Source organism: Oncorhynchus masou, chromosome 1 (assembly GCF_036934945.1).
Source record: "Oncorhynchus masou masou isolate Uvic2021 chromosome 1, UVic_Omas_1.1, whole genome shotgun sequence".
NCBI lineage: Eukaryota > Metazoa > Chordata > Actinopteri > Salmoniformes > Salmonidae > Oncorhynchus > Oncorhynchus masou.
Window position 1 is genome coordinate 67578663 of NC_088212.1, and position 18127 is coordinate 67596789.

General features: G+C 45.5%; 1 long non-coding RNA gene across 2 annotated transcripts in view; it reads right to left on the bottom strand.

The window, feature by feature from the left end:
* LOC135548865 (uncharacterized) overlaps positions 1-18127 on the bottom strand; it is a 118438-nt gene that overhangs the window by 43740 nt on the left and 56571 nt on the right. The window lies entirely within an intron of this gene.

Here is an 18127-nt window from a genome sequence, read left to right on the forward strand (position 1 = left end):
GAAAAGCTTAGCTCCACTGCTGCTTGTTGCTGGGTTAGTTTTGAATCCATTTCCCATAGCCAAATTAGCCTCTGCTATTGAGAGTCACAGTGTAGGCGAAAGCAAGGTCAGTCACCCAGAAGCAAATGTGTCAAATTCAATAGACTTTGGAAGATGAAACTGACCTCAACACAATACATGCATCAAATCCTGCTATACACCATGCTTACTATACAATACAACTGACAGTGTTGAGAACTTCAAGATGTAAGAAAGGCAACATTTTAATTCATGAAGAAAACTTCTAATTTCATAAACTCAATTAACCCAAGTTACCCAACAGACAGATTTGTAATCAGACAAAATGCATGTCCTGTTCTTTATTACCAGCCTATTGACACTGCATGGTAAGTGTCAGCGAATATAATGAAGATGTCATTTCCCCTGGATGCCCATATTATATACCCCTCAGTTGCTTATCAAATGGATGTCAGGACTTTCATTTCATGTAAATTCCCCAAGATACTGTTTGGAAGAATTATTTTGAAGTCAACGGACAGTTTCTTTTAGACAGTCCAAAAGCAAGTACAGGACTATATCAGATAAATGATATGTTGCAGAGTCCATTTCAAGGCTATACTACTACAAATGAAAAACATGATGTGTATAGTGTTTGTCCCATATTTCATCAAAGCATTTGCTCTTTACAAATGTAGTCAGAGAGGAACAGTGTTAAAAATCTGACGTAAAGAGAAGAGGCATCTCTGCCTCCTCTGAGGAGAATAAAGGCTGCTCTCCCTCCTCTGAGGAGAATAAAGGCTGCTCTCCCTCCTCTGAGGAGAATAAAGGCTGCTCTCCCTCCTCTGAGGAGAATAAAGGCTGCTCTCCCTCCTCTGAGGAGAATAAAGGCTGCTCTCCCTCCTCTGAGGAGAATAAAGGCTGCTCTCCCTCCTCTGAGGAGAATAAAGGCTGCTCTCCCTCCTCTGAGGAGAATAAAGGCTGCTCTCCCTCCTCTGAGGAGAATAAAGGCTGCTCTCCCTCCTCTGAGGAGAATAAAGGCTGCTCTCCCTCCTCTGAGGAGAATAAAGGCTGCTCTCCCTCCTCTGAGGAGAATAAAGGCTGCTCTCCCTCCTCTGAGGAGAATAAAGGCTGCTCTCCTTCCTCTGAGGAGAATAAAGGCTGCTCTGGTAGACAGAGTGGTGGGAGGATACATGGTAAATGCGTGGACCAGGCACTGCTGGACAGCCACGGTGAGGGCTCTCTCCAACTGTCACACCACTCTGTGTACATACAAAGTATTCATCCTTAAAAAAACATGTTTTCATGGTTTTACGGCTAACACCAAAGCAACACATTTCTGTCCTGTTTTCCACACGAAAAATACATTTTGTTCTGTATAGGTGCAGCATACCGTCTTGGTAAACTCCATGTCCTAAAAGTTTGCTGGTAAGTTCTCGCACCAAATATGAAAAGTAAAGGCAAACAAGAATAAGCTATCTTTTGGTGCAGGTTACTGCAGGAGAATGCACACTATGAGGGCATCATCTTTTAGTTTACTGGAAATTTGTATTACGGAAAAAATATTATGTGGCAACTACCAAATGCACACAGTGTCTAAATGTGATGGAAATGTGATGGAAAGTTCTTTTTCTTCAAAATCATAATTGGGCAAGAAGTTATGCATCAGGGACATTTTAGCCTAATGCTGGGCATGATGATAAACATTCATTCATTCATGTCCATCTCACCAGTTTTCTAAGGTTTGCTTTCTATAATGCCAACAGTGCCATATAATTCCCATTTCCAAAAACAGGTTTTAAAAGAGACTTTATTATAGACCTCCACCACCTATCCTCCTACAGCCCATTAGAATTCAGATCACTCCCCTATAAAAGCTGAACCACCTCACATCTCCCTGGGTGGTTCTGATTTGATGCTGAGGTTTTAAAGGCACACTAATATTAATGGTACTGTCAGCAGTTTAATGAACTGGCCACACAGCTCACTGGGCTGATGCTTTGACAGATAATTCACACCGTTTTATTCCCGCCTCCTAGCAATATTACAGGGCCAGCTTTACCTCGCCTGACATCTGTGTGAGGTCTTACCTGCCAGGGCTAAACTGGGAAGATATCTGGAGAATTCAGTTCCATGGAAATGTGGGTGTACAAACCCCTCTCACACACGCATACAATGTCCATTTTGTATAATAACTACATTATGTACCCTGATTGATATGAACAAGGTTACCAAAGGTTATGGGACTGGGACTGACAGAGAGAATAAAGAGGAAAACACTGAGCTAGTCGTAAGAAACAGGAAGAGATAGAGGAGAGGGAGAGGAGGAGAGGAGATAGGGAGGAAGAGAGGAGGTGGGGAGGAGTAGGAGAGAAGATGGGGAGGAGAGGAGATGGGGAGGAGAGGACATTGTGAGGAGGAGAGGAGATGGGGAGGAAGAGAGAAGAGGAGATGGGGAGGAGGGGAGGAGATGTGGAGGAGGAGGATAGGAGATGCGGAGGAGATGGAGAGGAGATGGGGAGGAGGAGGAGATGGGGAGGGGGAGGAGTAGGAGAGAAGATGGGGAAGAGGAGAAGAGGTGGGGAGGAGGAAAGGAGATGGGGAGGAGAGGAGATGGGGAGGAGAGGAGATGTGGAAGAGGGGGAGAGGATATAGGGAGGAGGAGGAGAGGAGATGGGGAGGAGGAGGAGGAGGAGGAGGAGGAGGAGGAGGAGGAGGTGGGGAGAAGATGGGGAGGAGGAGAGGAGATGTGGAGGAAAGGAGATCGTGAGGAGGAGAGGAGATTGGGAGGAAGAAAAATGATGGGGAGAAGGAGGAGAGGAGACTGGGAGGAGGAGAGGAGATGGCGAGGATAAGAAGAGATGGGGAGGAGTAGAAGAGATAGGGAGAAGGAGAGGAGATGGGAGGAGGAGAAATGATGGGGAGAAGGAGGAGGAGGAGATGGGAAGGAGGAGGAGAGGAGATTGGGAAGAGGAGAGGAGATGGGGAGGAGGAGACGAGATGGGAGGAGAGAAGATGGGCAGGAGGAGGAGAGATGGGTAGGAGGAGAGGAGATGGGGAGGAGGAGGAGGAGAAAAGATGGGGAGGAGGAGGAGAGGAGATGGGGAGAAGGAGAAATGATGAGGAGGAGAGGAGATAGGGGAGTGGAGAGGAGAGGAGGAGGAGGAGGAGGAGGAGGAAGGGAGGAGAAAAGATGGGGAGGAGGAGAGGAGATTTGGAGGAGGAGGAGAAGATATAGGGAGGAGGGGGAGGAGGAGGAGGAGGAGATGGGGAGGAGGAGGAGATGGAGATGGGGAGGAGGAGGAGGAAGAGGAGATGTGGAGGAGAGGAGATCGTGAGGAGGAGAGGAGATGGGAGGAGAGAAGATGGGGAGGAGGAGAGGAGATGGGGAGGAGGAGGAGGAGAGAAGATGGGGAGGAGGAGAGGAGATGGGGAGAAAGAGAAATGATGAGGAGGAGAGGAGAGGAGATTAGATGGGGAGGAGGAGGAGAGGAGATGGGGAGAAGGAGAAATGATGAGGAGGAGAGGAGAGGAGATAGAGATGGGGAAATGATGAGGAGGAGAGGAGATTGGGAGGAGTAGGAGAGAAGATGGGGAGGAGGATAAGAGATGGGAAGGAGGAGGAGAGGAGATGGGGAGGAGAAGAGGAGATAGGGAGGAGGAGAAATGATGGGGAGAAGGAGGAGGAGGAGATGGGGAGGAGGAGAGGAGATGGGGAGAAGGAGAAATGATGAGGAGGAGAGGAGAGGAGATAGAGAAATGATGAGGAGAAGAGGAGATTGGGAGGAGTAGGAGAGAAGATGGGGAGAAGGATAAGAGATGGGAAGGAGGAGAGGAGAGGAGATGGGGAGGAGGGAGGAGGAGTAGGAGAGAAGATGGGGAGGAGGAGAGGATATAGGGAGGAAGGAGAAATGAGGAGAAGAGAGATGGGGAGGAGTAGAAGAGATAGGGAGAAGGAAAGGAGGACAAATGATGGGGAGAAGGAGGAGGAGGAGATGGGAAGGAGGAGAGGAGATAGGGAGGAGGAGAGGAGATGGGGAGGAGGAGAGGAGATGGGGAGGAAGAGAGGAGACGGGGAGGAGGAGACGAGATGGGAGGAGAGAAGATGGGGAGGAGGAGGAGGAGAGAAGATGGGGAGGAGGAGGAGAGGAGATGGGGAGAATGAGAAATGATGAGGAGGAGAGGAGATAGAGATGGGGAAATGATGAGGAGGAGAGGAGATTGGGAGGAGTAGGAGAGAAGATGGGGAGGAGGATAAGAGATGGGAAGGAGGAGAGGAGAGGAGATGGGGAGGAGGAGAGGAGGAGTAGGAGAGAAGATGGGGAGGAGGAGAGGATATAGGGAGGAGGAGGAGATAGAGAGGAGAAGAAGAGATGGGGAGGAGTAGAAGAGATAGGGAGAAGGAAAGGAGGAGAAATGATGGGGAGAAGGAGGAGATGGGAAGGAGGAGAGGAGGAGGAGGAGAGGAGATGGGGAGGAGGAGAAATGATGGGGAGAAGGAGGAGGAGATGGGAAGGAGGAGGAGAGGAGATGGGGAGGAGGAGATGAGATGGGAGGAGAGAAGATGGGGAGGAGGAGGAGGAGGAGGAGGAGGAGGAGGAGGATGGGGAGGAGGAGGAAATGATGAGGAGGAGAGGAGATAAGGGGAGGGGAGAGGAGAGGAGGGGAGGGGAGGAGGAGATGGAGAGGTGAGTGATAGATGAGAGAGGTAGAGAGAGGCTGGGCCTGTCTGCCGTGTCTGTCTGTCTGGATATGTGGCCTGGGGCAGGTCATGCGGAGAGCTAGGGTGCTGCTGACGCTGCAGGGTATCGCCTGGGCCTCGCTGATGTGTGTGTGTGTGTGTGTGTGTGTGTGTGTGTGTGTGTGTGCGCGCGCGCACTTGTGTGTTTCCAGGAAGCCTCTACTTAACTGGTCTGACTGAACAGTGAATGAGGGGTTCTCTGTAGAGGACAGTCCTTCCAGTGTCATCTTCACACTAGTGCTTTGAACCCAGCAGTGTTGCCTCTCCCAACCCCATCTGACACTCACTCCTCTACCTGCCCTCTGCCAGGGGTTGCCTTTCAACCCATTTATTTGTTCACATCGGACCGTTGTATCAAGGCCTTGGTGTTGCCTCTACCACCTCTGGAGCTCAGTTGGTAGAGCATGGTGCTTGCAACGCCAAAATGGTGGGTTCGATTCCCAGGACCACCCATATGTAAAATGTCTGCACGCATGACTAAGTCGCTTTGAATAAAAGTGTCTGCTAAATGGCATATATTATTATATTACCACCTGTACAAATACTAACCCTCTACACCTACACAGGATCAGCCCAGTCCAGCAGGTTCCCACTGCATCGTGAACATCTGTGTGGTTTTAAAGGGGCTGTAACACACTCCTCATTATCTTGAGTTTGACCCAACGCTACCAACACCAGGCCTGCCCAGGAGACCAGTGTGATTTGGTCTTCTTCCTGAATCTGAGCATTATGGGTCTCTTTGATCTCTCACCGCTGTGACAAAGCTGCAGCACCAGGGCTCCTAAATGATCCTCTCGCAGCTTACCCAGCATGCACCAACATCAAGTAGGGCAGAGAGAATACGCAGATAACCGCAAGACGTTTTTTAAAAGAGACAAGCATAAAGTGTCCTCAATGTAATTAACCAAAATAAGCTAGAGGCAGGCATGGGGCTCAAAAGCATAAAGAAATAGATTAACGCCAGCGTTTCGTAGATTACTCCTAAAAATGAGTATTTCACACGATAAACGCTGTACATTTCATCTGGTAATTTCCGTTAAAGGTTATTTGTTATCTTCAGGCGCCCAGAAAGGACTCCTATTGTCTTGATCTTTAGAGGTTTCAGATCCCTTCATTAACATGCTAATTGCGACCTGGTCCACAGAAAGATATTAAAGAGGGAGGCGTGTGGAGAGACTCTTTGTCCTGTCAGGGCCCTGGGACTTCTCTCCGCTCGCTCACTGCTTGATGAATACAGGATGATATTAGTTCTTGAGACTCTCCTTCAACGAGGTGGAGGGAGTCCATGGTGAGCTCTGCCAAATCAGAGGAGCCTTGTGTGTGAGGGCGCAGCTGCTACCCTCCCTGCCTTACACAGCCAAGGCCAGTCCCCCAACCTGCTCTGTTATGCCATTATTCAGGGAAGGTGAGCTTCATAATAAGTCTCCCCACCACTACACACGTACGTACACACACGCATCTCCAACAAGCTACATCTACAGTACATTCTAAATAACTACTGATTTATTTAACTACTAGTAGACCAGAGTGCTTAGACCCAAACTGACTTGCTCAGGAAACTGCTAGAGAAGATATTCTGATTACCAGACACATAAGAGATGTGAATGACTGCCACCATATACAGCTCCCCATATAAGTGGCTTCCACCCAATCTTCCCAGAATGCACATAGTACGCATTTTGGCTTAATGTCAATGAGCCATATCAGCCTGCCACCACCACAGCACCATACACACATCATCACCATGACCCCCCCCCCCCCACCAGATAAATACCAGAGGTCACTCTTCTCATTCAGCAAGAAATCTAAATGATAATGACTCCTTATTAAAAATGATATTTGGAAGTGCACATAGGCTACATCAAAAGGTGCTGACACGGAGGGGCTGGGAGGGTGGCGGGGGCGATGGGGCTCACTGATAGCCCACATCAAAGCACAGGCCAGGGGGGAGGGGGGGCAGACAGAGTCTGTGTCTGGGTACTGAGGCTGTTGCAGATGAGGTACAAAAATAAATCTAGCGCAACATTTACCAATTGCAATTTGGATAATGCTTTCACATTGAGATGCTCCATGTTATTTGTAAGCGTCCCCAAAAAATAGGATATGCACTCTGATGTTGGGAGGACGGTCTAAATTAAGCCAGAGTAGATGAGATTCAGTAGCTTGGGGAAATTATAAATGATGGCCCATGTGTAAAAAAAACAACAACAAAAAAAAAACAGTTGAAAAAGACCAAAATAAAAGATATCATGGTATAAAACCTCCAGTGGAGGGCTAATGAATGTCCACCCCAAATGTGCACTTCAGCAAACTATCAGGCGTGGTTGATTAGCTGAAATTGGGCCGACTATAGGACACCTCAATTCCAGCGCAGCACAGTCAACCTTTTAACGGCAGGCTGTTAGGTGATATCTGTCCGACCGTCGGCCTCTTCAGAGCTCTCACCGTTTAAAACCATTCCCAGCAAACCCTTTTCACACACAGCCATTACAGCGCTTTAGGTGGGCCTGGCTGGCTGGATCACACTGCCATGAGAGAGGACTATTCAGGCAGGGAAGAGAAGAGTAGAGCAGAGCCCATCTACTGTTTGCTTAGTGAGAGTGCCAAGGTGTCAGCCCAGTGAAGAGTGCTTTAGAGCCATACTAACTGAAGTTCAACCATTGGGCTGCTGCTGAAGAGGTTTCAGTGTGGGGTTGAAACAGAACCAGGTCTGTGTCCAGACAGAGTCAAACACAGAGTGACGATGGGCTTACGAGAAGCTCCATCTCCCTCTCGGTGGACATACTGGTCAGTGGCTCAGTTATGACCTGCTGCTCTGCCTACAGTACCTATACTCCCTCCCCAGGGCCACCTTCTCTGTCCTGGTCAGTGGCTCAGTTCTGACCTGCTGCTCTGCCTACAGTACCTATACTCCCTCCCCAGGGTCACCTTCTCTGTCCTGGTCAGTGGCCCAGTTCTGACCTGCTGCTCTGCCTACAGTACCTATACTCCCTCCCCAGGGTCACCTTCTCTGTCCTGGTCAGTTGCACCTCACACGGCCCATCTCCCCCTCACAGAGGAAGTCAGTCAGAAAATAGGTCTGACCGACCTGATCGACCGCTTCCCCTGGGCTGGCCACCCGCCTGCCTCAGCCTGGCCTGTCACAACACTGAAACCACCAGCCAGCCGCACATGCTCAGTCACAATGAAATCCCAGTCTGTCCGGGCGTCCTGCCTGCTTGCCTCTCAGTGACATCAACACATGGCCGAGCCCTGGAGCTCTCTCCCTGGATCCTCACAACTACTGGAGGATGGATGAGGCAATCTATTATTTACATCAATCACTCAGTCAATCCAACCAACCAACTATAGGGACCTCGGGCCGTCTCCATATAAAGTACTAGTCCTACAGATATCTGGAACACTTGACGATGTGCCAAAATGTAATGAAAGTGAATAAAAATGCATTGATTGGGACCGAAACCAAATAAACAATCCAATAAGGATCATCTAATTAGTAATACCTTACCAAAGTTACAGTCGAGTTACTAAAATGAATTGAAGTGAATGAAGTATTTGTGATGACAAACAGGTATTTCCCCTATGGTAGACAGTGGGCCAGGTCTTCAGTATGGAAACAGCCCAGAGCCGTTGCCTATATGTATATACAGAGAGATTAGGCAGCGGGAATGCTGGCGTCTGACCTTCATACAACAATGGGGCGGAGAATCTGCTTGAGACTGCACTTGACCACCACACAGTCTTTTATTATACACCACAATGCATTTTCCAATTACAAAGTATTGTAATTATATTACAATTTAATAATACAGATTTCCTCCACTTAAGGATTCTACTGTATTATAAACTCAGCACAACACCAAAATGTTCTGATTATATAAGAAGGGGGGGGGGGGGAATTCCACACTTCCGACAGGTTTCATTTCATTAGTTATTCTATGAATTTCCGATTAGGATAGAAGGGGAGAGAAAGACAAAGCATTTGAAGTCTTTTTCATCATGCTCTAACATAGGCCATAACTGTTCAAATATTCCTCATATTCCTCCTCTCTTCCTAAGAGTGAGGCAGAGGCATTTTTGATTTAGAACAGGCGTGATCACGGAGAGAGGAACATGGGAAACACGCTGATGGTTCAAATACCTACTACCATCCAGAGCATTCCATTAAGAGAAAACGGAAACCAGAAATAATGAGAGCCTCTTCCTGTCTTCTCTTCCCCCTGCCCTGTGCACCTGGACGGAAAGTAAGACGGAAGGAGAGCAGGAAGGAAGAGGCCTCCTCAACCTCGCTCACAACTCACTTCTTATTCCACCCTCTGCCTTTCTTTAACTCTCTCTAAGGCCCCTAACTCCCCACCACTACCCCCCTCTCTCGCCCAGTCCTGCCCTCCCCAAGACTAGGGGATTTCAATCCTATTTCATATCCAAGAACAAAACAGCCCACTCCTGATTATTAATGCATTTCAAAGCAGACATCATCATTTTTTCAGGGTGTTATCTTTTAAAAAAATATACTGAAACTCTTTATGGTCGTCCCGGGGGTCCGGCTCTCCTCTTCTCTTATGATCTTATTAGCATCGTATCTCCCACTGCCTACAGGGGAAAAGACATTGCTATGTACTCTCTGTCTGTCTCTCTGACCTCTCGCTGGATGGAATTCATTTGGCCTTTCCCTCTTTCTTTACCTTGATTTGGCTGGAAAAGGGCAGTGAGCGGCTACTGTCTGATACAGCTATTAAACATAAACACCATTAAATAAAACTGAGCTGTGAAAAGGGAGGTGAAACGAGTGAGAAGAAATAGGGGGCCTAAAGGATAAATGATCAAGCAGTTATATTATGCTTGAAAAGTGATTCAACCTGCATATTCAACCTGTTTATCTACTCTGATCTGGCCCACTCCACCAATCTTTCAAATGTTTTTACATATTCAACCTGTTTATCTACTCTGATCTGGCCCACTCCACCAATCTTTCAAATGTTTTTACATATTCAACCTGTTTATCTACTCTGATCTGGCCCACTCCACCAATCTTTCAAATGTTTTTACATATTCAACCTGTTTATCTACTCTGATCTGGCCCACTCCACCAATCTTTCAAATGTTTTTACATATTCAACCTGTTTATCTACTCTGATCTGGCCCACTCCACCAATCTTTCAAATGTTTTTACATATTCAACCTGTTTATCTACTCTGATCTGGCCCACTCCACCAATCTTTCAAATGTTTTTACATATTCAACCTGTTTATCTACTCTGATCTAGCCCACTCCACCAATCTTTCAAATGTTTTTACATATTCAACCTGTTTATCTACTCAGATCTGGCCCACTCCACCAATCTTTCAAATGTTTTTACATATTCAACCTGTTTATCTACTCTGATCTGGCCCACTCCACCAATCTTTCAAATGTTTTTACATATTCAACCTGTTTATCTACCCTGATCTGGCCCGCGGTTTTTCGGATGACTGCCTCGCCTGGTTCACCAATTACTTTGCAGACAGAGTTCAGTGTGTCAAATCGGAGGGCATGCTGTCCGGTCCTCTGGCAGTCTCTATGGGGGTGCCACAGGGTTCAATTCTCGGGCCGACTCTTTTCTCTGTATATATCAATGATGTTGCTCTTGCTGCGGGCGATTCCCTGATCCACCTCTACGCAGACGACACCATTCTATATACTTTCGGCCCGTCATTGGACACTGTGCTATCTAACCTCCAAACGAGCTTCAATGCCATACAACACTCCTTCCGTGGCCTCCAACTGCTCTTAAACGCTAGTAAAACCAAATGCATGCTTTTCAACCGATCGCTGCCTGCACCCGCTTGCCCGACTAGCATCACAACACTGGATGGTTCCGACCTTGAATATGTGGACACCTATAAGTACCTAGGTGTCTGGCTAGACTGCAAACTCTCCTTCCAGACCCATATCAAACATCTCCAATCGAAAATCAAATCAAGAGTCGGCTTTCTATTCCGTAACAAAGCCTCCTTCACTCACGCTGCCAAGCTTACCCTAGTAAAACTGACTATCCTACCGATCCTCGACTTCGGCGATGTCATCTACAAAATTGCTTCCAACACTCTTCTCAGCAAACTGGATGCAGTTTATCACAGTGCCATCCGTTTTGTCACTAAAGCACCTTATACTACCCACCACTGCGACTTGTATGCTCTAGTCGGCTGGCCCTCGCTACATATTCGTCGCCAGACCCACTGGCTCCAGGTCGTCTACAAGGCCATGCTAGGTAAAGCTCCGCCTTATCTCAGTTCACTGGTCACGATGGCAACACCCATCCGTAGCACGCGCTCCAGCAGGTGTATCTCACAGATCATCCCTAAAGCCAACACCTCATTCGCCGCCTTTCGTTCCAGTACTCTGCTGCCTGTGACTGGAACGAATTGCAAAAATCGCTGAAGTTGGAGACCTTTATCTCCCTCACCAACTTCAAACATCAGCTATCTGAGCAGCTAACCGATCGCTGCAGCTGTACATAATCTATTGGTAAATAGCCCACCCATTTCCACCTACCTCATCCCCACAGTTTTTATTTATTTACTTTTCTGCTCTTTTGCACACCAATATCTCTACCTGTACATGACCATTTATCTATCCAGTGTTAATCTGCAATATTGTAATTATTCGCCTACCTCATGCCTTTTGCACACATTGTATATAGACTCCCCTTTTTTTTTCTACTGTGTTATTGACTTGTTAATTGTTTACTCCATGTGTAACTCTGTGTTGTCTGTTCACACTGCTATGCTTTATCTTGGCCAGGTCGCAGTTGTAAATGAGAACTTGTTCTCAACTAGCCTACCTGGTTAAATAAAGGTGAAATAAAATAAATAAAAATAAAACTCCACCAATCTTTCAAATGTTTTTACATATTCAACCTGTTTATCTACTCTGATCTGGCCCACTCCACCAATCTTTCAAATGTTTTTACATATTCAACCATTATAGAGAACAACCCTTGCCACTGTACATGTATCATATATCCTGTTTCCTAGTCACCTTACCCCTATACATATCTAAACCTACCACTCCAGTATCCCTGCACATTGTAAATATGGTATTGGCACTGACCCTGGGACCGACCCTGTATATAGCTTACTTACTTTCTTGTGGTCTCTTATTTATATTTATTGTGTGTTTTTGTTCTACTTCACTTTTTTATTTAAAAAAAATTATAGTACTACTGACATTGACTATCGCATTGTCGGGAAAGAGCAAACAAGAAAGGCATTTCACTGAACTAGTGCAGGTGACAAAAATGTGAAACTTGTTTTAATGCTGCAGATACAGTATGTCTTGTGCTCTGATATCTGATTGGTCAAATGAAAATGACTCGGTAACTTGGCCTCAAAACATCTCAGTTATTATGAAGGAAACACAATGATGGCCTTCAGAGTAGACTTTGGGGCATCAATCTGAACGGTTAATACGGCTCCTCGTTCACCGAGAGCAACGATGGCACATTATGAAGGGAGGCTTTTGTGTTAATTAGTAAGAGGGCATCATGAGAGAGAATGACAATTAAAGAGAGAGAAAGAAGGAAGGATGGAGAGGGGATATATTGCACTGTGTGCAGGGCCGGGGCTTGATGAGGTAGCTGAATGATATACAGTGGCGGCCATGGGGCGAGAGCTCTCCATTAGTTACGGGGTCCCTGTAATGCTCCGGCTCCAGTACATTATTTTCAAATGCATCAGTCAGCGTAGTGCAGCACAGATAAATTCTAAGGCCTCAGATCTGTAATGCATACCCTCACCGCTGCTATATTACGCTGCAGGTTAGGAGGGCAGGGAGAGAGAGGGGGGAGAAATGTCATTTATTTTTCACTGCGGCCAGTATTCCTCCCATTAGCTTCAAACGTGAGATAAGTTATGGCCTTTAACGAGCGCCTTTAGCCGCCAGAGCACGCTGCACACAAGGCGGTGGCCAGAGGGAGCGGGCTGGAGAGGCGAAGGGGAAGGGACTGGCAGTTGGCAGGGCCCAGATGACCCACCATTGTGCCCTCCTGTCCTTGTTGAGGTCACAACACAATACACACCCACACCGGATGAATAATTTAAACTATTCGCACAAACGGACGTACACACAAACCTCTCAAGGTTGTCCACCTCCACATAAACATAACTAGCAATTTGACCGGCCAGCATATATATGCATATCAAAACAGGATGCTGTTAGAGACAATGAATGGTAGTCTGTAGTGAGAGACTAATAATAACCCAAAAGGTCTATACAGCTTCAGTAAAGCCCTGTTAAAAGAAGACCCAGTGAATAGGAGTTCACCCGGAGGAAGCAACCCAGCATATCTCCCATTCACATTGCTCTTTGAAGCAGTGCACGAGGACTCGGCCCATCTCAACCACTCGAAGATATTTACCTCTGCCAATCAAATGTCAAAGCAGGCTGTAGTGTAGTCCTGCTGACCTTTTAAACGGCTCTGGGATGACTTCTTGTGTTGTATAGAGCAGTGGGCTGTGTGGGGGAGGGGTCGGCCTGGTGGATCCGGCGGTTCAGGAACCTGACAGATGGAATCAGAGCACTGAGAGCTCCCACGTACTGCAGCTCTCTGCTCGTCTCTCCAGTAGACATAAGCAGTTACACAGAGAAATGTTACTGATAATATTCTCTGAGCTTTCTCCAAAAGGGCAGTTTCTCACTAGTTCTAGCCACAGCTGAGCATATTACACGGTATGTGTACGTGTTGGTATGTGTGTCGTACAGTTGAAGAATCTCACAACACAGAATGTCCCTTACCTCATTCTGGTCCAATAACCACTTAGAGACTGATGACATAGTGCTCAGATCCAGAAGTTCAATTAGTTGAGCTAATCCCATTTGTCTCTGAATGGAGGGGGTTGTAAGTAAAAAGACAGATCTATAAAGATTCCTCTGAATTCAGCCTTTTCTCTTTTCCATTAAAAGGAGCAGTCTGGAGTTGAAGCAGCCAATCTCTCAGCATACATCTTAGTGTAAATGATTGACAAGTCGTGACTAATTTGCCTTGCACTTTTAAGCCCTCCTCTTAGTTTGGGTGGGAGCGTTTGTAAGTATGTACAATCAATAGCCTCTCTAAAGCCTTGCCATCGTCTGCCGCCTTCCGTCTAAACTCTGAGCCCAATCAATCTATCACATGCCAATTAAGACTTTTATCCAAATTACCAGGACCCTTTTGCAAATTCTATAACAAACACCATCATGGTCTAATCACTAGAAGTTATGCAATATGAAGATCATTTATATGAATATTTCCCTGCCTTGTCTAATCGAATAAAACAGGCTCATGTATCATCTAACTGAAGTCTATTCGATACGTTGTACAATGGAAATAATGCATGCTTGGCGTGTAACCTTCTCAGAACATTATATTGACATTATGTTTAGAGAATGTACTCAACATAATACAGTGCCTTTAGAAAGTATTCATACCCCTTGACTTATTCCACGTTGTTGTGTTACAGCCTGAATTTAGCTGTTTTTTTTCATCCATCTACAGACAATACCACATAATGACAGTGAAAACATGTTTTTAGAAATGTTTCTAAATGTATTGAAAATGAAATACAGAAATATCTCATTTCCATAAGCATTCACACCCCTGTGTCACACCCTGATCTGTTTCACCTTTCTTTGTGATTGTCCCCACACCCCTCCAGGTGTTGCCCATCTTCCCCATTATCTCCTGTGTATTTATACCTGTGTTCTCTGTTTGTCTGTTGCTGGTTTTCAGCCAGGGTTTTTGTTCTTAGCTCATGCTTTTCCAAGTCTCTCTTTCTCTTGCCCTCCTAGTTTTGACCCTTGCCTGTCCTGACTCTGAACCCGCCTGCCTGACCCTGAGCCTGCCGTCCGGGAACCGTTGCCCCACCTCTGGTTTACTGACCCCTACCTGCCTTGACCTGTCTATTGTCTGCCCCTGTTGGATTATTAAACCATTGTTAATTCATCGTGTCTGCATCTGGGTCTTACCTTCATACCTGATACACTGAGTCAAAACTTTGTAGAAGCACCTTTGACAGCGATTACAGCAGTGTGTCTTTCTGCGTAAGAGCTTTCCACACCTGGATTATGCAACATTTGCCTATTAATCTTTTCAAAATTCTTCAAGCTCTGTCAAATTGGTTATTGACTATTGGTAGACAACCATTTTCAGGTCTTGCCGTTTTCAAGTAGATTTAAGTAGATTTAAGATTTAAGTCAAAACTGTAACTTGGCCCATCAGGAACATTCACGGTCGTCTTGGTAAGCCACTACATTGTAGATTTGGCAATTTTAGGTTACTGTCCTGCTGAAAGGTGACTTAATCTCCCAGAGTCTGGTGGAAAACAGACTGAACCAGGTTTTCCACTAGTATTTTGCTGTGCTCCATTCCATCTATTGTTTTATCCTGAAAAACTCTCCAGTCTTTAATGATTACCAACATACCCATAACATGATACAGCCACCACTATGCTTGAAAATATGCAGAGTGGTACTCAGTAATGTGTTGAATTGAATTTGAACTTGTATATGTGAGGTATAGAGGTGAGGTAGTCATTCAAAAATAATGTTAAACAGTATTATTGAACACAGAGTGAGTCCATGCAACTTTTGTGACTTGTTAAGCACATTTTTACTCCTGAACTTATTTATGCTTGCCATAACAAAGGGGTAGACAACTTTTTGACTCAAGATATTTCAGATTTTCATTTTTTATAAATGTTTTTAAATTAAAAAAAACATAATTCCTCTTTGACATTATGGGGTATTGTGTGTAGGCCAGTGAGGAAAAATTCTAAATGTAATCCATTTTAAATTCAGATGGGGACATAGTTATTGCATAGGTCCTCTCATGAAATGGCCATAGGGGTGGGAGTTAGGACAGAGGTGGGGGAGGGGTAAGTTACCAGACCAGGTGAAGCAGACTAACCCTAACCACCACCCCCTCCTCCCACACCCTAGCTGCCCGCAGGCTAAATGAGAGAACATGGCCATTCTGGGCACAACCGTCATGTTGCCTCATCTCTCGTCACATCATACGCCAGCTCTGTTTACCACACAAAAACACACCAGGCCTTTAACGCCAATGAATTATGGAGGAAGTACAAGACACTCTTAATTACTCAGTGTGAATAATTCAACTTTCTGCTTACACTACTTTAGTGGGGATTGCATGCAATAGTTAACATAACTGAGTGCCGGGCTCCCCCAGGGATGGTGTGTGTTTCAGGCCCACACTCATTAGAGATGTGCGCGTGTGGGTATCCAACCACTCTACTCTGGTAGGTGGTACATGCAAAATGCAGCCAGTGGACGTGTTCACCCCCTGGCACTTTTGTCTCTGGTTCGTCAAGCGTGAGAGTGTGGGTGGTCTGGGATATGTACTCTGCTCCGAGAGGGGTCCAATGCAGTCAAGGATAAGACCCAAACACACACACAGACACACTCACACACACACACACACACGCACACACACACACACACACACACAATGAGAGATGGGGTACATCTATGTCAAATATGGTGGAAAATATCATTGGCCTTTCTTTGGTCAATCTGACTGCATGAATAGTGGGCATGAACTCTGTCTCCACAATACACAACTAGTGTATATAGTGCCTTCAGAAAGTATTCATACCCCATGACGTATTCCACATTTTGTCGTGTTACAGCCTGAATTCAAAATGGATTCAATATATTTGTTTCTCACCCATCTACACACAATACCCCACAATGACAAAGTGAAAATATATTTTTAGAAATGTTTGATCACTTTTGGGTTTAGTCTCTAAGAGCGTTGCACACCTGGGGCCTCATTTATCAATCATTTGTAGGCACAAATCTGTACGTAAACCATGCATGGGTGAGATTTATCAATATGAACGTTTGCTTGAAAGTGTGCGTAAATGTACAGCCATGACTATGCGTACGCACAGCGCCAAATTCTGTAATAAGTGAACTGTTGTCAAGCGTAACATAGTGAATGGGGAAAATATACTGCATGTTCATTTCTTTACATTCTTACATTAATGAAATCATTTTTCTGGGTGCCTTCATTGTATTTAAATTGTGAATGCATGCAACATATCTTGACAGGCTATAGGCCTTTCACACAGTTGAAGTCATTAAAACTTGTTTTTCAACCACTCCACAAATTTCTTGTTAACAAACTATAGTTTTGGCAAGTATGTCAGGACATCTACTTTGTGCATGACACAAGTACGTTTTCCAACAATTGTTTACAGACAAATTATTTCACTTAAATTTAACTTATATTCACTGTATCACAATTCCAATGGGTCAGAAGTTTACATACACTAAGTTGACTGTGCTGTTAAACAGCTTGGAAAATTCCAGAAAATTATGTCATGCTTTAGAAGCTTCTGAATTCTAATTTACATCATTTGAGTAAATTGGAGGTGTACCTGTGGATGTATTTCAAGGCCTACCTTCAAACTCAGTACCTCTTTGATTGACATCATGGGAAAATAAAAGAAATCAGCCAAGACATCAGAAAAAAAATTGTAGACCTCCACAAGTCTTGTTCATCCTTGGGAGCAATTTCCAAACACCTGAAGGTACCACGTTCATCTGTACAAACAATAGTACGCAAGTATAAACACCATGGGACCACGCAGCCATCATACCGCTCAGGAAGGAGACGCGTTCTGTCTCCTAGAGATGAACATACTTTGGTGCAAAATGTGCAAATCAATTCCCAGAACAACAGCAAAGGACCTTGTTAACATGCTGGAGGAAACGGGTACAAAAGTATCTATATCCCCAGTAAAACAAGTCCTATATCGACATAACATGAAAGGCCGCTCAGCAAGGAAGAAGCCACTGCTCCAAAACCGCCATAAAAAAGCCAGACTATGGTTTGCAACTGCACATGGGGACAAAAATCGTACTTTTTGGAGAAATGTCCTCTGGTCTGATGAAACAAAAATAGAACTGTTTAGCCATAAAGACCATCATTATGTTTGGAGGGCAAAGGGGGAGGCTTGCAAGCCAAAGAACACCATCCCAACCGTGAAGCACAGGGATTGTAGCATCATGTTGTGGGGGTGCTTTGCTGCAGGAGGGACTGGTGCACTTCACAAAATAGATGGCATCATGAGGGAGGACAATTATGTGGTTATATTGAAGCATTATCTCAAGACATCAGTCAGGAAGTTAAAGCCTGGTCGCAAATGGGTCTTCCAAATGAACAATGACCCCAAGCATACTTCCAAAGATGTGGCAAAATGCCTTAAGGACAACAAAGTCAAGGTATTGGAGTGGCCATCACAAAGCCCTGACCTCAATCCCATAGAAAATTTGTGGGCAGAACTGAAAAAGCGTGTGCGAGCAAGGAGGCCTACAAACCTGACTCAGTTACACCAGCTCTGTCAG